We start from the raw sequence: 21,625 nt of genomic DNA on the forward strand, positions 1-21,625 counted from the left end.
TTCCTTCACGCTGGTGTTAGTCCAAAGAATGCTGCAGAGAACGTTGGTATCTCCATCTGGACTGCCTATAGCATCAATAACTCCATTAAGGGGCGCTATATCCCAACCAGCCAAGAATAACCAAAACTTCTGGAGCAACAGAATGGCTGACTTCTGAACTGACTCCGTGTAAACTTCCTCCAGCCCTGACCTCAAACTATTGGTATTTGCCGTTTAAAAGGTCTCAGAGAAGAATATCTGGCGCTCCCAGCTGTCATCATGACAGTTTGGCACGTCATGGACACTGCCTTCATTGTGAAGAGTTGCCAATCTGTTCGCCAAAGTGCCCAGGCTGTTATTGCTTGTGAAGGAGGACATATTGAGCAAAAATGTAGCTAAATAGAATATTTAAAGATATCCCCACTTGGTTTTGAGTGGACTTTTCTTCATTCCATTAAAATCCCCATTTTCGTAATGAAGTCATGCTACTCAAACTTTTGTGTACCCACTCTGTAGTGGCATTGTTTTGTCATTAATATGACTATTGTTGAAATCAAATAAATTGTTATTAGACGTACAAGTTGAGAGTTGTATGCAATTTACAACTTGTACAGAAATGACAACTTGAACAACACATGCATAGAAGGAAGCATTTTTTCATCCATGAATTTGTGCTATTTTTCATAGGGAAAATTTTTGTTCCCCAAAAATAAAATGAAACTTTATAGTATTAAACTTTGGTATGGACACCGTTTAGGTGTCTGAGAGCTAACTTTTATTTAAAGAAGTTTGGGTTGGATCAGTAACATAGAAAAATTTGTTTTAGATCGGCCCTATAAAAAAATCGGACACATTTCTAATGAGATTATTAATTGAACTTGAATTATCTTTTGTCAAGGTGTGAAGGTTTTTTATCAGTTATTGAACAATCATTCCATAGTTGCAAAGAATTGGGGTAGCGCTACCAACCGATTTTGGGCTTTTGGTTCTGTTTCTTTTTGGATAAAAAGTTACGAGATACAAGGAACAATAAACGTGTTCAATCTCGACCAAAATATTAGCCATTATAGGTTAACCAAAATCATACAAGACCGAACCGGCAAAGTCTCGGGCCGAGTTAACATACTATTATTTATACTAAGACAATTGTCTCATCATGAAGGATGTAGTGTGGGCGTTGTGTATATTTTTCTACTTTAATGTGCAAGCTGTCTTTTGGATTTGAATTATGTACTATAATTCATTTTATGTATACATTAACTTCCTTTAGAGCAGTTATACTACTTTTTCTGGGTTCGATCGAAGCTAGAAGTTGGGAGAGTGCGTCTCAGGAGTTTGGACAGAGGTCAACTCATACATCAAAATCATATTATTTGTGAGAAGGATTCGGTGAGTATTCATATGAAACCATAGAAGTACCGGATGGGATGTCAGGGACCTCACATGACGTCCCTGGTGTGGGTCTTAAAATGGGGGCGGTCTCATTTTCATAAGGGAAGAAAGAAAAAAAAAGAATTTTTTGTTTTTGATTTTATCAACAATAAAAAAAAGAAGAAAAGGGCTTAACCTTAACCCCCGCCCCTACCAATTTAAGGGTTTTTTTCCTTTTTGCAAGAATTTTTTTCAAAAAATTAACTATTTGCTATTTCTTCCAAAAATATCATTTTTTGACAGGAGCTATGGATTTTTGAATTGAATTTTTATTCAAAAAATTCAATATTTCAATATTTTTTTTTGCAAAAACATTTTTTTTTTTTTTTTTTAAATAATTTTTAATTTTTTTTTTTGCAAAAAGTTTTAAATTACATTTTTGAAATTTTTTGTAGCTATACATCTTAGAATTTCTTGCTTTTTAAAAACTCAAAAACAAGACCCCCCTCCCCATATAATCCTGCGAACGTCCCTGTTAACTGAGTTACTGAGTTGTTCTTTTTATAATTTGAACACCTACACTCATACAGATATAGCAGGTGATTAAAAACTTTATTTTTTTAATTCCCCAGTATATGTATTGTCAGACTTAAACTAGGCTGTGACGTCCCTAATATCAGAGCTCCGGTACGTTTATGTTTTGAAACAAATTGGGTTTAATACCGACAACAAGATTAAGAACCACTGATATATGTAGATGATGAATCAATACTTTCAATTGACTATTAGTTAGAATGTATGTCTTTTCTCAAAGACAGCGCGCGCACACAAGCCAAGAGGCCACGCTCACTCAACCGATGCACAGAGTGAGATCAGAACTCGTTCATGTGAAGCAGCTGATCAATGACTGACTGCTTCTTAACAGTTGAAACAGTGAAAATACAGAGTCTCTTTCTCGTCAATGCTGCTCAAAGATCAGCGCAGCAGCTTCTGGAACATAGCATAAGCTACTGGTGGGATGTACCGAGTTTATGGTGTGTGCTATTAGGCTGCAGCTGTATAATATTAGTTATTTCAAAATAGAGTACTTCTTATTTTATACATTTCATGCATATGCCCACATATATGGGGAGGAATCAAATAGGCGTATAGTTCCGTGTTTAATTTATTTCAAAGAAAGTTTATTCTTGCAAGTTTATTTTTTTCTTCTCTTCAGAAGAGTTTTGTATTTTCCGTTATTGTCACAGGTAAAAAAAAACTACAAAAATGTCAACAGTATTGTCGTTCTATATGTATTTACTTTTATAAATGCAACAAACTTTAGTTTTAATATATATATATATCAAACTTTATGATCTATGTAATCAAATATGTTTTGTGGCTCCAAACAAATTTGATTTGGGGGAAGAGGGCACAAAACGGCTCTTTGGTAGTAAAGTTTGCCTACGCCTGGCCCATGCAAAACGGGCATGAATACAATACAAAATAAAATAACAATTACCGGTTTCATAACAGAGATGAAATTATTTAATTGTAATTTGATAAATAAAATACAACCAGAATACTGGGAAACTTTAAAAAGCAGGACTGAGTGAACATAAAATTATAAACAAGTGCGCAGGTAAGTTTTGTCTGACAAACACAGGATCGGTGCGCTTACAACGTGCAACAGGCACCTTATTACTCCATTTTAGCCTATTATTTACATTTCTTAAAAACCCCTAATGAGATGTGTGGACAATATTCTTGTAGCAGAGGAAGACCATTCTGAGCTTTATTTTAGAGACGGCCACTCATAGATATTTGTTCACGTTTAGCTGCGATCTGTATATATTTTTTATGTGGGTCAGAGCTGAGTACGTTTTTTCGCACATTTAAGTAGAGCCAAATGGAATCAGGAGATGCATAGCGGCCTTGGAGTGCTGTTGCGTATTCCCTCTCGACCGAAATACAAAACTCCAAGAGCGTCTTTCTGTTAAATGCTGCTTGTAAGGTAATGTCACTTGACATTTCAACCAATGCGTCTTCCAGGTCGGATGTGTGATCAGCCCTTTTAACGGTGAATCTTATTCAGTCATATTTCTCTGGAGCCGTTTCCACCGGAAAATATTAGTTGAAGTGTTCCAAAAAGAGACAGATGGTACGCTGTAATCTACTTCTGCACTGCTTTTGACACTCAGTGCATTTTATTCAATAAAGTCGTCAGGCTCAGAAAACATATCTAGACTCCCCACTCTCAGTCGCCCTGACTAAAGCATTAAAAGAAAGTGGTGCATCGAAGACAACTCATGAAGGTTTGTCTAATAAAAAGTGACACTCGTTGAACTTTTTCTCCGTTAGAGTCGTTGATGTTTTTACAGCTAATAAATATTTACTTTTTGCAAATAAATAATTAGTGATGTATCGCGAATATTCGATATTGAATAATGCTCTAATATTCCTTAAAAATGTATGGACAAATCTGACTCCTTGTGAAAATTCTCGCTGTTCCAAAAGAATAATTTTAAAAAACTGGAGTCTTCATATCTTCATTACTTCTCGAATCTCAAATTTGACTTGGGATACATCACTAGTAGTAATACTGCTGTGAAGCCGTTGGGTTGTCACATCATTAGATTCAAAAAATCATTTTCTATAAATGTGTTCTCTATAAAAATGGGGACTTCTACAGAATTTGACTTCACTCAATGCCTCCATGAGGGTGGGTCTAGAAAGAAAATTAGTTGTCGATGTCTACTTCTAAGTATTCAGTCATCCATCTTCCTCATCTACTTCGTCCTTCGGGTCATTAGGAAACAATATTTCCGCCATTAAAGTGAAGGATATTCGTCTCATGGGTTAGAATCTCATCTCACAATTCTATCAATCCTCTTTCATTTCGATGAATTAGGAGTCGCTCCTCCGGGTCTGTCAAAACAATTTACGAAGAAGACTGTCTGATTTCACTCAAATCCAATAGGGAAATTAAATTGAAGTATTATTCTGCGTTAACTCTTCAGCCTTGTCATTATCAATTATATCATTCAATCCCATACCAGATATAGTCCATCTATTTATATTGTAATTACTCATTAGTAATTTGTATTGACTCTCATTTGTTAGGATGCCTATCAATTACCATAACCCTTCTTCATCAAATAAAAGATACTAGATAGAGGCTCTTTGGCATGAATTGAATCTAAGAAAAGATCGTGCCTCGTCATCACTCCCTGTATTAAAGAACAAGTCATTGTGATAAAGTGGAACATAATTAAATATAGTGGTCATGTATAATTAGTTCTAAACATTATTTCAGTTTCATTCTACTCCTCCTAGCATATAGTAAGCGTTTTAAGTGATCAGAAGACATAAATAAATTCAAATACGGACTATGTATATGGATAGCTCTAAACTTTTACAATATGTTTTTGATGTAATAATTTAATTATACTGAAATATGTTTATTTTATTGAAATAGAACCGACAACAAATTTAAGATTCTGAATTTAATTTAGCAATTGTGTTGAGAATAGCATAGTTAATAACAAATTATTGTTACTTTTCAATGTTCTGAAGGAAACGGCTCTAACCAGGAATTGAGATTTGTGCTTATAGAAGAGGATATCCTTGATCTTAAACTTAAAACTCTAGACAATTTTATAAAGTATGAAATTCTTAGCATACAAAAACAGCTATCATGTACAATTCTTCCATAGAGATCAGGACTACAGTTTTGTCATATCAAAGACTTCTAGTAACTGGATAGAGTATCTTCTCTGTTTTGGTTTTTATATATTGTTCAACTGTTTAGCTATAGAATTTACCTTTGGTTGAAAATTATCTTCTTTATTTTCAATGGTATTTAGAATAGTTATATACTTCCGGTTTCTTAGAAGTTCTAGGCGAGAAACATTATACATATTATTTGAGCAACTATAAATCAATTGATAGAATTTATTTAAATTACACGAGGTCCTTCCTTACAAGAAATGAAACTAATATAAAATTAAATGCTTGTAATGATGAAAAAAAGAAGTAAGTAGAATTGAATGGATTATAATTTCAACAATAATTGAATGATATTAATAACATTTATCTTAAAGAACTCTAGGCAAAGAGTGGACACTCAAGGCAAGAAGGTAGGATTTATTTGTTCTCAATTCTGATTAGCTTAAAATTAGAAGATGCTACATGTTCCTCCAGACACACTTGAACGGGTCGTCTCGACCCACCACACCCCTAATGTAAAAAGAAGAATAAGGGCGACTACGTCACAAAAATAACACGATATTATAGGTCGGTGTTAAAGCTTTAAACCAAGTAGGGAAACGCGACTGTAAGCCTGAGAAATAGAGATATAGAGATATTTTTTCCTATGAATTCATTTATTTATTTATACTGAAGATGGTAACACGTGTTTTTGTTTATCAATATCTTATATTATATCATATTCTAGTCTTAAAAAAGTTATAAATTTAGTTCATTATATTGTTAAAATTATTTTATTTTAAATAATGAGACCAGTTGTTGATATCATTAAATCGTAACTTCATATAAGTGGCAGCATCTATCATGATGATCTGTTATTACGGGCCTCTGCTCCCAAGCAAGCTAGCTTAAACTCATACGTCTTGGTTACCAAGTAGACAATATAATTTTTAGTTATGTTGTGGACAATGTGTACTCTACAATTTGATCTTTATAAAGGGGGCTTTCATGCCCCTTATAAACCATCAATCAGATTGTCATCCTACAGTCTGAGTTACTTAAAATGATGGTCTCTGGGAGTTATATCCATATTTTGAAATTAATACTGATCTTAAACGTCTAGGTTTGGATCTTTTTTTCGGATGTGGGTTCGAGCAAGGAGAATTATCTCTAGAGGAGATAAAATTAAACATCAATATGCCTCAAGGCATAACTTTTGCTCAAATTATTTGCAAATTTGTCAATACCATCATTGAAGATTACAATTGTATACCCTACGGAGATGAAATCAGGAAGCCTGAAGGCACCGTTTTAGCAATGCTATTGGAGGCTGAGTAATATGCTGTTCAAAACATCCTTTATGTTATTATTAAGGCCCCAATTTCTTCATATCGCCTTAGAAAAATGAATTTTGAACTCCATGTTTCTTTGAAGTGATCCACTCACTCCCATAATGTGGCAATATATCTTCCTTTACTTCGCTTTCGGTGCCAAGTTTCCCCATGGAATTTGATAAGTGGCTGTACACGAAGATCGCCTTACAGGCTATATATAAAGAATTTTCCACGGAAAATTGACCTTAAATGCGCTCTTATACCAGAAGCATGCGATACTTAAGACTATATAATGTTGTAATATAAATTCAAATTACTATTAGGTACATTAAATATTCATGAACGAGATATATAAGCTAATAAAAACTAAAAGAACACGCCATTAATATCAAACCCCTTTAAAAATTAATTAAAATTGTCAATTGTTGATATGTTGTTTCAATTATTATATATTATCACTGCAGATTAAATCGTTTTACATCTTCATGGGAAGATCCTCTCCGATGGCGATACATGTGTGAAGTGACTATCTTCCCATAAAAAAATCTAAACCTTTTAAAGCAAATACAAGCTTTCTAGCAAACAAGCTGAAAAAAAGGAACAAAAATTCAAGCATAATTTATAAGCTTTATTTCTTTTAATTTATTATGTAATATATATCTTTCAACTGAGGTATACTCTAAAATTTTAATACATTCTGAATTCAATAACGGCTTTTTCTGTAGCTTCGTCTTGAAGGTTCCATCAATATCAGTCACATGTAGTCTGGGGTCCATTTGTCCTATTTTCCGTCTAAAAAACGAGCATTTCCTTTGCAGGGCAGTATTTAGCTCTTCCAACTTCCAATTTAACCTCATGAATTTCCATCAATGTCTCCCCCTCCGGAGAGATCCCAACAAATTATTGCATGAAGGATTTAAAGGATGGAGCATTGAATTTTGAAGCCTTTGTCTGAGAAAAAAAAAACTCAATTCATCTGCCTCAAGGACCTCCTGGTTAATTTTAGAATTGAACTACTCCAAAACATGGAAAACATGTAGACTAATGTTCCAGTAGGTATCATTCATAGAGAATATAATAAAGAGGACGAAGTTTAAGTTGATGGTGCTGCAGTAGTGGATTATGAGTCAGCTGTTGTTGGGGGTAAAGTTATGTTCTGAATTGAATTGAACTTTTTGAGGACGTAAAAACCAAAAACGTGTATCAACTTACCTCAATGGTTAATGCTAGCCTTATAAAATTTCGTCAAACGATGGATGAAATTTTGGTTTAGTAATTTATGTTTAAAAATAAAATATTTAAAAAAAAAGTGAATTTTATACTTATTAGTTATTTTAATATTGAAAAATATCATCCTAATTTTGGGAAAAAGTCAAAAACAGCACAACTATGAGCCATTTTGGAAACTAATTTGAATTATTTAATTCAATCACGGATAGATAAAGGACTTCTTTTATATTTTCTGGGCAATACAAAATTAAATTTGTGAATAGATAATAATAGTACACATAAAGGATAATTGCTTCCATGACCTCTTCATTCAAAATTATAATACGTCATAACTCATATAAATGTTATTCAAAGAGTTATTGTATTATTATAAAAGTATTAAGTATTGTACGATCACTTCATGTTTTCTTTCTTATAATAATAAATTTGATTGATTTTCTACCCCCGAGAATAGCTGAAATGAAATCCTGCGACGACAGCGCCCTTAAGCAATCTATAGTTATCTATGGCATCCTCCGACAGTGGGAAGCAAAGCCTACAGTACTTGTAGGAGTCAATTGACTACCAGAGTTATTTTCCAAAATTACTCTTGATATGGTCTAAAAGCTCATCCGTTCCCTCGAAGGACTACTTGCAGAGCAGTCAAAGCAGACCATCCTCGGAAGACTCCCATACATTCATCTTATCACCTCACATAATTTATTACTAAAATAATTAAACTATAATTAATAGTTATTTATTAACACTGTGAATTAGATTATATTCAGTATTATACTTTCTACACTTGTAACTAAAATCTAGCTATTTTTATTAATACGCAAATACATTCTAGTTTATAACTAGAGTTGTTGTTATAGAAATAATAGCCAAATAATGCCCCTGGCGGATAAAAAAAGTAAATTCCGACATAGACATTTTGAACTTGTGTATTGTTTTCGTGCTCGTTTTGCTACTTGGTTTAAAGCTTAGTTAGTGTTAGGAACATAGTCTTTATTTTCTTTTGATTTGAATTGTTTATTTTTTCCTTAACCACTCTTTCCCTAGAGTCCTTCAATTTATCCTACATGTTATTCTTACTTCACAATTCTATACATCATGTATAGAATTGTACCTTGCTAACACACAAAAAATCTATGGATTTTGTTGTCAGCTGTCGATTCCCTCTTCTCCCTTGATACATCATGGCTATTTCATAATATATATTCTTTTCCATAAATACACAAAGTAATAATTTATTCTATACATATGCTCCGATTCCAAAAGAACATAAATACAATTTCTTATTGATCCCTCGTCGTTTATATAATATATATGTAGTGTACTGCGAACACTACCAACAGACGGAAGTAACGGACCGGAGTAAAGCCAATAAGAAGACCTTTGGATTGGGGGTACAATCATACACTAAAATATATATATTATGTAAGGGATTCATACTAAAGGATATACATAGACATAACTACTTAAATGTATAAACATGTAAACTCTCAACTGAATAAAAAGGTACATTACTATCTATTTAAAACAAATCCCTACGTCATGAGATAAAAGTAAATAAAAAACAATACATAACAATATATATTGGCCAATTTATTATTTCTATGAAGAAATTTTGGCTATTTCTTCATAAAAATAATATAATAACTAATCATGACTACTCTTTTAATCAAATATTACTAAGCAATATTATAAGACAGTATCGAATAAAATACTATGTAGATTTTAATATGTAATTTATTTTAAAAATGGTGAAGAAATAATGTGACATTGATAGTCTGCAAGTATATTAGACATAAATAGCACTTGGTATGACTGACTTATTTGGCTAACTACCAGATGATTTCGGGCCTTTTTTTCTGTTTCTTTTTGGATGAAAGGTTGCGTGATAAATAAAGATAACGACGTGTAATGCAAGAATGTTGATTCAAAAGCTACATCTTGTAAGAAAAAAAGGCAACTCAGTTACACTAAATTTTTACAGGCCTGTAAAAATTTATTGCTTTAGCCCTGACCAGCGCTCGAGTTTCCTCTTGAATGCGGAATTTTTGTCATTCATCGACAAGATGTTAGTGTTTTCACCTTACACTACTAGATTAAGTCCATTTAATTTTTCAAATATGCAAGACAAATACGCCAGCCTTGTTATCCATGCAGGGTCATTAAGGTGGTCGGCGAGCTGGGACCTATGCTCCATGTGAAAAAGCCGCACGTCGTCCACTGTTTATACAGTTAGCTGAGCACATTTCCCCATGAGAGCCATCGGACTTCAGTATGGAACAGCAGTCCCTCATGCTCTGATCCCTGGGCATAACACTGAGAGTCAAGGAGTCTAAATAATTGTATTTGTTTTGTTTGTTTTGCACTGCCTTTCACAACCCTGCATCTGTGTCTTGTTACACTTCCAGGGGGTTGCAACCCCCACTTTGGGAACCCCTGTTCTAATTTATGACATATAAAATATAAAGTTTTTTTTTTTCTAAAGCTATCTTTTGGAGCAAAAAGAGATAATAACATAAAAAATGTTGATTTTTCCTTTCTGAAAATATAAAAAAGTGGATGCACGCTTAACCCGGATCATCAAACTTTCCTACCTTTTTTCCCCTTTAATTTGTTCCACCGCAATTTTAAACAAAAACTTAAAAACATTTTTTATAGCGGAAATAAATCTCTATCAAAGCTATTTAATGCAAATTAACTAAAAATGTCTTCTTAGTACCTATATTTATTAAGTAGAGATATTTTTATATAATTTGATCGAGATGTGCCACATAAAGATGACCTCATAGGTCAATAAAATTTTGCATAGGTAATTTTCATACTATAACACAGCTTTCCACAAAGACCATAATCAAAATTCGAAAAAAAGTTGAAAAACGAACTGCCTTACTGTGTTTACAATGTACATACATATATTGAGACTCGGTCCGAGACCGATTTTTCTTCTTTTTTTTTTTCTTTTTTTTGATTCAATCTTAATTTAATTTTTCTATACCTGTTTAAACCGATATTCTGGTTCAAATTGCGATCGTGGACCTTACACCAAAATTTAATCGATTTCTAACCGTGGGCCAATTTTTGCGGTCTCAATGTATGTATAGACCGATCATTTTCTGTTTCTATCTAAGGACCATTTGTTTCCCCTATCCGCCTGATTTATAAGCTATACAAATGCTGATTTATGCAACAATTTTGAAACAGAACTGACATCACCAACAATTCATTTATCGAATTGGTCAAAACCGAATTTTATATGAGACTGATTTAGCCCGAATTTTTCTTTGGGACTGCTCCAGACTGAACTTCTTTAAAGGACCCAATTACTTTGCTCCACAAGAAAAAACAACAGTCTCAAACCGAAATCCAACACTAATACATACATGTTAGGATACTTGTTAGGATGAAGTACCTACAAAGGTTGATTCTATTATTATTATCCAATGAGTACAAAGAGGGGTTATAATTGCGTTACCTTGTTGTTTTGCTAATTTTGATTTATGGCCGTAGAATGTACATAGGTAGGTATTACTATTATTTTGTCATCATTAAGTATTTTGATTATGCCATTTCAGTTCACATAAATACATATTATGTAGTTTCAATGGCGTATAATTATCTTGTGTAATCTACATAGACTATTAACTCCATTTTTACAATTTGGTTCTTCTTTTCAAAAGAATTAGATAGGAACTGTAGGGTAAATATATTATAATCTGGGTATATTAGTCAAGCAAATTTGACTTTCTATCTTTCAGTATGTTTTTCTGTTCGATGTCTCAAAAGAACTTAGTTCTATATACAAGCTTAATAGAAATACAAGGTTATACCATAACGCCTGTAGACTGATGTTTGACTTCCACCATAGTTTTAATCTTGACGTCATTTGTCAAAATCTGCTTTTCTTCCCCAGCAGTCCGTACTATATATCAAATTGAAAATTCTAGTAATAGTGACGTTATAGACTATGAGTGGTTGTGTATTTTGTCAAAATCTGCCTATCTTGTCCAGCAGTCGGTACAATAGATCAGATTGAAAATTCTAGCAATCCCGATTACATGATGGTCTAACCTCGTATATCTATTAACCTTGGTGCTATGTAAATACTTTATCGAAGAAATAAAAATACAATTGAGTGTACGCGTCATATTAAAAAGAAAAAAAAGAGAATAATTTATAGTCATATGTATAAAAATGCCGTAAAAAATGAATGAAATCTCGCCAGTTGTTAGGTAGACTGTGTAGAGTTACATAAAATATGAGTTGGGGACTCATTTTAATTAGGAGGGTGTGTAGCTAACTCATGTTAAAAAAGAAAAGAATATGGAAGAACATTTTATAAAATAATAAATGTGACTTTAGATGAGTTTAAGCAAAGGAGTGTGTTTAGGCTCATCACCTCATATTAAAAAAGAAAAGACAAGGAGAGTACATATATTTAGGGTTGAAAATCCTTTGCATTTTTTAAAGTGTGCGAGTTTTGTTATTGGGAACCTGAACAATATATTTTTTTGTCAAGCTTTTATCATTATTATTTCATTCTTGAGAACAGAACATCTAAGTATTGAGTAGTTAAGTTTGAGTGTGCTCATGAAAAACGGACAGTAACACTGAGGATTTCTTGGGGAGTTATCCTCTACATTAATACACCTAATATTTCCAGACAATGCCAGGTTCTACAGCTGGTACCTAATAAAGTATGAAAATAGGAGTACTCAGATTTTGCCCCTTACAAGTGCATCTGTGGAAGAAGGTAAGTTACCAACCGTAATCCCTAACTCTTCTATTATTACCTGATACACAGAGGTGAATAAAATATGTCCTTTGAAAGTGGGAGATGCCATTTCTTGTTGGCAATCTAAACAGACTTTTTTTTCCCCCAACACTTCTATCATTATTGTATAAATATTGGGGAGGGAACATTTAAGTATAAAGTAATAACTTGTGCATGTACTCATGAAAGACGGAGAGTAGAAAGTTTGCTAGATAATTATAAGTGTAAGTCCTTGTTGGACTCGGACTAGAATTGAAGATCGACATCGGAGTAATTCCGACGTATATAACCCTAAAATATAAAGAGTAGGATTGGTGTTTCTAGGATTGTATTGGTTCATAATAGGGAACTTAAAATCGGTCCGGACCCTATTATTGGTTCTAGAAAATTATTTCAATTTTTAAAGGCATCATTTTAACTACTAGTATGCTAAAATCTCTCAGTTTGCCATTTGAATTAGTTTAGTAAAATTATTTGTACCTATCTTACAAACATGATAACATTTTGCCCATCTGTATATATATATATATAATATATAGTTTCTATGTGAATCCTTTATGGTTGAGCACACCGTGGGACCTAGGAGGCTGAAACATTGCATGGGTGTCTCTTTTGAGCCTTGCCAGACTAAAGTGGCGATTTTTTTAGGGGGGTATATAATGGGGCTTTTTCTATATCCAAAACAGAAAAATTGTTTTTCGGAGCTCAAGGAGACTATATAAGGGGTTGACATATAAATCAAAAAGTGACTGGCATCTCAAAAAACAACTACACGATTAAATACATTTTCTAAATAATTTCAAAATCAAAAAGTAATGGGCGAAAAAAGAAATTTGTGGAAATTGCCCTTTCGTTTTTGTTTTTTTGAGGTGTTAAAAGATGGATTTCGAATGAAACATTGGATTCGTAGATCAAATAAGCTTCTACAAATTTGTCTGTAAATTTGTTTTCGTATAAATTTGACATATAAAAATTGATTCTTCACTGAAATATCTGTCATTTTCATTTTTTTTTTTCATCAAACTTCAATTAAGAAAATTTGCCACAAAACAATGCATTTTGGACATTAAGTTATAAATATAAATATTATAAAATATTGTATTTTCAATTTCCGGAATAAAATTTATACAATATTTGCAAAATAAACCAGTTATTTATTTGACCACATCATTTTCCATTACTTTTTTGATTTTGCAAGTACGAAAAAATCTTAGTAGGTTTGTTTTTCTTTTGATAATGCCAATAATGCTTGTATATACTTATTGTTTGCAAAAATAGTTGATTTTTTTTTTGCAAAATTTGATTTGGCAATTTTTTTGACATAATAAAAGATGGATTTCTCATCTAGACAAATGTTTTGATGCATATATATTGGTATATTATTTGAAGTTTATAACACTTTTTTTTTAATTCATAATAATTTATGCACATCTTATAATACTAGTCTGCACTGAAGGGGTCTAAACACTGAACATTAAAAGAAATAACAATGACCATTGCCAATGTGATGTCCCACTCCTTCTTTGGTCTGAGAAAAGCTGGGTAAACCTTAGCTAGTATTCTTATATAATTAAGGCTTAATTACATTATTTATTACTTTTATTAGTCTGGTTAAAAATTGATTAAAATTGACGCTATTTTGGAAATATTGTGTCCAAATCAGATACGTCCTTAAAATTTAAGACGAGAGAAGATAGACGGTCAATCATTTGGGCCCTATAAATCCTTACATAAAATTGTAAACTCTTTTATATTGAAAGAGGTAAAACCAAGATGAAGAATCTACTTGACATATAGTTAAACGAAGTACTTTTAATTTAAATTTGTGATTCAAATATAACATATTAAGTGATTAATTATCCTTTTTATTAGACGTAGAAGAAGCCTTTTTTGTTCATTCTAGCAAAATAATACTACCACGAGCAAATGCACAGAGATGATTATTGTCAAAAATTTAAACTTGTTTCTTTCTTGCAATTTTTTTTACTAAACATAATCTTAAAGAAGAACTAAAAAAGCTGAAGCTCAGAAATTGTAACCCTCCGTGTTATGCATATTCAGTAGTCACATGTTCAAAGTATTAAATTCTCCTTCCCATATGGATCATATCTAACTAAAAAATTATAACAAAAAGTTTTTGATCAGATGATTCATATTCCTTTTTTTCCGCTTCTTTTTTTTAAATCTATGGTCAAGGGGGATCTGAAAAAGTTCCGACATAACAAAGATACAAGATATTTTTTTAAAAACATAATTACCTTGTAGCTCTATGCAGTTCTCTACCCTGGAATGTTCCATCTCTGTAACCTGTCCATATAGTACTCCGCGTTTTCCTCTGCAAAATAATTGCTTACGAGACACTTTTTATTTTTGGCTCAATTACTCCGACTTGGATTGACTTAGACGCTTCAAATTTTAACAAAATAAGACTTTTTATGTTTGCTATGGTTGTAATCTATTTAAGTAAAGGTTACACTTTAAAAAAAAAAAATTTAATGGGAGCTACATACTCAATGTTGTCCATTTTCACAAAAACACTCCCGACAACTCACTCATACGGCTGTTACAATAGCAACTGCATGTCCAAAATGGCTGAAACTTTGCATAGTAACTCTTAATAGATGTGTCTAGCTTTTCTTTACTAGTGCTGCCATACTTTTATATAATAAAATATTAGATAAAGAATTAAACTGAAATTAAAGGCAATGAGTACTTTCACAAATCTTCTTACTTATTAACACTTGTAGAAAAACGCAATTCTGTAGTCGTCCATTATACCATAGAGCAGCGGCTCTTAACTGAATTACCCAAATTCAGAATCTTAATGGAGCCATCCTCCACCAGGTTTTTTTACCTTTTTTTTTGGCTGTTAAATTTAATAAACTTAAATATATGAGAAAGTGATTTCGAACTTTAAAGCAAGGCTTGGACTCGAGACCCCCCTCCCCTAGCATGCAATTATTTCCTAGCGGGAATCCTCCCCCCCCCCCCAGCCAAGAACCATTGCCATAGACAGTGGTACTAATCGGGAGTATTTTGGGCAAGTTAAAACAAAGAAACATAACTTCAACATGGTAACCCTGACAATTTGAAGATTTTTTTTTAGAAAAAAGCAACTTAGTTGACATGATGTTTAATTAAATCAGCACCAAACAGCTGTGACGAGCAGTAGAACTAAACAAGGACATTGGAAAGAATTACTCCAACATTGACCCTCAATTCCAATCTGAGTTCAAAAAAGTTTTTTTAATTATAAGTCTGCAACAATTCCTTCGGGTTACTCTCCGTCTTTTATGAGGACACAAAACATTCAATCCGTTTTTCATATATATCAATGATATGTTGTGTATAGTAGAAAAGAAAGTTAACTCCTCAGGGGTTAAAAAAATACGGCAATAGCTTTGGGGGAAAAATTACTCTTCAGTTTGTGAACTAAAAAAATAACAAACAAATAAACGGGCGAGCTAAAAATGCACCTGATTTTCATCACTAGCTACAGAGAAAGAAAAACTTAAAGAAAAGAAAAAGTTTATTAAATTTGGCCATTTAAGGTTAATAGAAATACAATGTTATACCATTACGCGTGTACGAGTGATGTTTGACTTCCACCAAGCTTTTAATATTGACGTCATATTAGATGACTGGTTGCTTGTTTTGTCAAAATATGTTTTTCTTCCGCAGCAGTCTGTATGATATATTAACAAGAAAATTCTGAGCATAGTGACGTCATAGACTATGAGTGGTTGCGTGTTTTGTTAAAATCTGGCCATCTTACCCAGCAATCGTTACAATACATCAGTTTGAAAATCCTAGCAAGCCCGATTACGTGATGGTCTAACCTTGTATTTCTATTAACCTTGGGCCCATTGACTTCTTCTGACAGAATGGATATATTCAAAAAATGACGACACATATGTTCTTGAATAAATAAAAGAATTATGACAATATTCATAATGTACCTTTCTTTCTCCAAAAAAAAAAAAAACCATAAATCCGTTGGTAGTTAGCCAATTCTTCCCAATTGTGCTATCACTTTTCAATAATAGTAAGGATACTTGACGAGAACTAGTGTGTGTTCAACCAATCATCGGCCTAAACAATAATACGGAACAAAAATGAAAGAAAAATCCACAATTAATAGTACTCACAAAAATCATAGCAGGATAATAATCCCTTAGACTACCTCTACCAAGAACAGCGGTTCTCAAACTTTGATATACGAGCTTCCTCTCAGTGTAGATGGAAGAACGTTATAAATAAGTTAATCCTCTGCTTTTGTATATTCAGTTTGGTTTAATGGTAATACTTGGAGATTTAGGTAATTTCCTGATGTGTGTATACACACTATAAAAAGATTGAAAACCATTGCCATAGAACATTTAACAATAGTCACGCTGAGATGTGTACGTACATTCCCTAGAACTTATAAATATGGTATGACCTATATAGAATCTATATTAATATTGTACAGTTTTCATGTTGCCGGCGCTTCATTTTTAAATATGCTCTTAATTTCTTAGAACTGCATTGTCATCCTGACAATTTGAAGAATGTTTGGGAGGAAATAAAAAAGGACACCACTCTACGTGCCCTAAACGATGTACTTTTTATGCAGACATTTTTAGAATGAACTTTATTTTAAAAAGTCGTTTCTTTGGTGATGTTTGATATTATAATTTTTGATTTTATTATTACGTTTCTAGGCTTTAAAAAAATAAAAGAAACTGATTGCTTGAATTTTTTATTTCTTATTATTAAACTATTTATTACTTTTCTAAAAATAGATCTATAAGAAGCAAATTTTGCTTTTTACTAGAAAATGTAAATTTCTTTTTTTTTCAAAATAATTATTTCAATTTTTCAACCAAAAAAATTTCGGAAAAATTAAATTTTTCAAATTTTTTTCCAAAAAATTAATTTTCTGTGAACACTTATTTATTTTTGATATTTAAACTTTCTTTTAAAAAAATTTTACATTAAAAATATATGTTTTTTGTAATTTTTATGATAAAAAAGTAGGGTCTATTTTAAAAAAAATTCCAAAAATTTAATATTTGAATTTTGTATGAACACCTGCTGTTTTTTTTTTTTTGTTTTTTTTCTTATATATAAAATTTTATTCTTTGAGCATAGCCATGGGTTTTTGAAACTTTCTTTCAAAAAATTTAATATTTTGAAATTCTTTAACTATTATTTAATATATTAAAAAATCGGCATTGGAATTTTTTTAAGACCCGTCCCATCACTACTGAATATCGTTTGCTTTGCTTACATGGCCATTATATTCTACATTATTAAAAAAGACTGTAAGTACTTTTATTATTAAAAAAATAATATATCATGGATCTTTTTATTTATTTATTGACATGCACTATTGAGATCAGATAGAGATCTCAAAAACTAAGGAATGACATACTTATTAAATCCACATGAAGGACAAATAACTTCTTCCCATGCAACACAAACCATGTGACCACAATTTCAAAAACTGACCGGGATAAGATTATTTTCCATGGTTAAAATAATTAACGCAATTCACATAAATTTGATCACCAGTCTAAAAAATAGTTTAGCCTACCTCTTCCTATGTTTTAGACATTTGGCGACCTTCATTACATTAATTGCTTTATTCAGGGGAGTACGTAGGACTTTATAGTTGTTGTTGTTGTTTTTTTCTTGGGGGGGGAGGGAAGGTGCGTGTTTGGTTATCATTTTTTTGAAAAAACACCAAAAAATTTTATTTATGTAAAAAAATTACAATAGTTAAATTTCAAATAGTACATTTCTTCGAAATTTTTTTCCAAAATCCACATCTTTTGACAAAAAAATTTATTTTTTTTGTAAAAAAATTCAAAACTTACATTTCATATATTTAATTTTTGGGGAAAGAACTCAAAAATCCATAGCTATTCACAGAAAATTTTAAAAAAATTGAATTTTTGGGGAAAAAATTCAAAAATCTATAGCTATTCCTGAAAAAATTATTACTTTTTTAAACAAATTTCAAAATTTTTTTTTTTTTTTGCTCTGCTGCATAATTTACCCAAATGACGAAACAAATTTCTTGTAAAAAGCAAAAATTCCTTTGCAGACGATCCGTTATTAAAGAGGGAAATAAAACATGTCGGAAATTAATTAGTCATTTCTAGAGTGACCGACTGTTCTCTATTACCAGAACATGTCATCTTTTTACAAAGTGCCCGTGTAATGACGTTTTACTTCTTATAAGACTATTTAGGAAAATAAATTTATCATGTTAATGATTGATGTTATCAATCGCCATGCCTATTGGAAATGTAGTGTCCACTGCGGCTGCAGTAGCCTCAAGACGATCCTGTATAGTATAATAATATCTTACAGATGACCGTCCACAGTATTATGTATATTTTTTATAAAAAAAAATTAAAACAAATTTTGAAAATCCCTAGTTATTTACAAAAAATAAAATATTTTATTAAAAAAAATTGAAAACTTGCATTTTTGGATTTTTTTTTTAAATATTACATTTTTTGACGAAAAAAAATTGTAGTAAAAAGCACAAATTCCTTCATTTGGAGGATGGGATAGAGCCCCTCCAGCCCAAGCCCTGTGGACGCCCCTGTTAAAGCAATTATTCCCTGATAAAGGAATTGAACCACGTTTTCTGAATTATAAAAAGACTTGAACTAATGGCAAATTTGTCTATTACGAAGAAAGATGGATGAGTCATAATCATGAACACTTTGTTGTGCATGCATCTAGGTACAATATCTTTGTTTTTTTCTTATACAATATACATACATACATATGTACCTTCAAAACTATGCTTATGTAGATAGGTATTAAATTAATTGTACTTTTATACATTAATTATGCATGGTAAGGTATATTAAATCCAATAGAATCGATACATTTCAAATGTGTGTGTCACTCATATTGTACATCCTATTATTGATCTAATTATCCCCGGAAACAAATTACATAAAATCACTTAGTTATTTAGTGAAATTGCCAATTTATTCGTTTTTATTCTGCAAGTATCCCACATTGATAGGTACGTACTAGTGTTGAAACTCGATCCAATACCATTTTTTTTTGTTCAGTTCGGTCTTAGTTGATATTTTAAAGACAGATCTGGACCGATATTTCGTTCCAGACCAAAACCATGGGAACAGGTCACCTATCACCCCCCACCTCCCTTAATATTACCCCCTAACATTTCACTCCCCGAACCCTTTACCCCTATACTTTATTATAATTATTTTTGAGAAGTACGCCTAGTAAACAATAGAGGGCCAAAGTCTTAAATATATGTCATGGATGTTAGGAGTGTCTGTTGGATAATGCTACTTTTGAGTTCGAATTAGAAAATATTTACTAATTAGGAGCAGGACTGCGATGTCGGCACATTGAAGACAAATCTGACTCCAGTATTTTGAATGTCACCGACTCCAATTCTCGATTCTCAATCCAACAATCAATGTTTTAATAATTTATTTTAGTGCCTATGTAAGTACTATTGAGTCATAGGGAGTCTAGAGACTATAAATATATATCTAATCGATAGCTATGCGTAGTTATTAGTTCTAGGTAGTAAATAATTGTGCCAGGTATAAAGAAAATACTTGGAATATAAGATATTTAACAAGATGAACAACAAATGAAATGAATCAAAATCCTATCTATTGCTAATACAGTCATAAGTTTCGGAAAATAATTTATGAACTCGTAACCGAGAACCAACAATACAAACAACCTCTCGCTGCAACGTTAATTTAGACTTAAGATAAGTTCGGGAATCGTGACTATATAGACGACTACAGAGCACATTTGAAATTTGGGAATTAGACTTATAAATTAGTTCACTTAAATAGTTTAATAAATTAATAGTACTTAATACCTATAATTTATAACCATTTGGGAAAAAACTTTACGAACACTCAGTGTAATACTTAGATGGTAAATAAGTTTTATTTGCATAAATTATAACATTTTTTGTAGCCGGAGTCGCTACAAATTTTTTGACTCCACCAAAAAAGGTACCGAGCCCGATTCCGTAGCCCTGATTAGTAGACGCAAAAAAAGGCAATTTTCATGTAAAGGCGAAATCATTCGACGCCGTGTCTGAGGGGCCCATTTCATTGCAGAATCTTTTCTTAAATTATAAAAAGGGGGCTCCAGACATGGGATAACATTTTTATTAAGGTCTATACAAAATTAAGTAGTGGACATTTCTACTCAGTTGAATGATCAGCAGCCGAGGTTTAGGGACTACTAAAATTTTCAGTCCCTCTTCACCCCTTATTTATAAAAACATGAGATAACATGTGAGCTTCACCTAAATCTTTGGGTAGCTCTACGGATTGCCAACACATAGACGAGCTTTATATGCTCAAAAAGATTAAAAACAGGATGAAAAAATATTTTGGAAAAAAACAAACAATGTTGCACGTAGCATGAAATGAATGGAGGCTTTCCAGATCCCAAATAAAATAATAATAAAATTAAAATAAATTGCAGTGACAAGTTATGATGATAAGAGAAACAATGTACATCACTAATACCCACATATTAAGTTAAATTAATAATTACGTTTGTATGGTTGATAAAAGATTGAATATTTTTTTGTGTTAAAAGATTGAATATTTTTTGTATGGTTGTTAAAAGATTGAATATTTTTTGTATGGTTGTTAAAAGATTGAATATTTTTTTGTATGGTTGTTAAAAGATTGAATATTTTTTTGTATGGTTGTTAAAAGATTGAATATTTTTTGTATGGTTGTTATTTATTGTAATAGGTGGTAAAATGCTGGAACGAAGATGGCTCGGGAAGTAAAATCCTATCGGGTAAAAATGATGGGGGGGGTAGTATCCGGGAGGGGGGTAAGAGCCTTAGGAACCAAAAACCATTTATAATTTATAGGTGAAAAAAAGTTTTTAATGAGGATATTGTCATCGACTCGACATGGAGTCAGCTATTGTCGGAGTATTTATACTATAATAATCTATAAAAAAATTTATCTATTTCTTTTCTTGAAATTGAAGTATAAGTTTATCATATAGCGGGTGGATACAACAGTTGAAGGGATCTTGGGCAAGGCAAACGCCCTCAAGCAATCTATATTTATCTATGACCGGAATTTACACCGTAGATCGAATTTTAGTACGAGACCAACCCATACCGAAGTTGGACCGAATTAGTTAAAATTATGATGGGCTCAGATCTGTCTAGGATTTCCAAACCAAAATCAAACACCAGTATTAATATCTATATTAT

Source organism: Lepeophtheirus salmonis, chromosome 8, assembly GCF_016086655.4.
Source record: "Lepeophtheirus salmonis chromosome 8, UVic_Lsal_1.4, whole genome shotgun sequence".
NCBI lineage: Eukaryota > Metazoa > Arthropoda > Copepoda > Siphonostomatoida > Caligidae > Lepeophtheirus > Lepeophtheirus salmonis.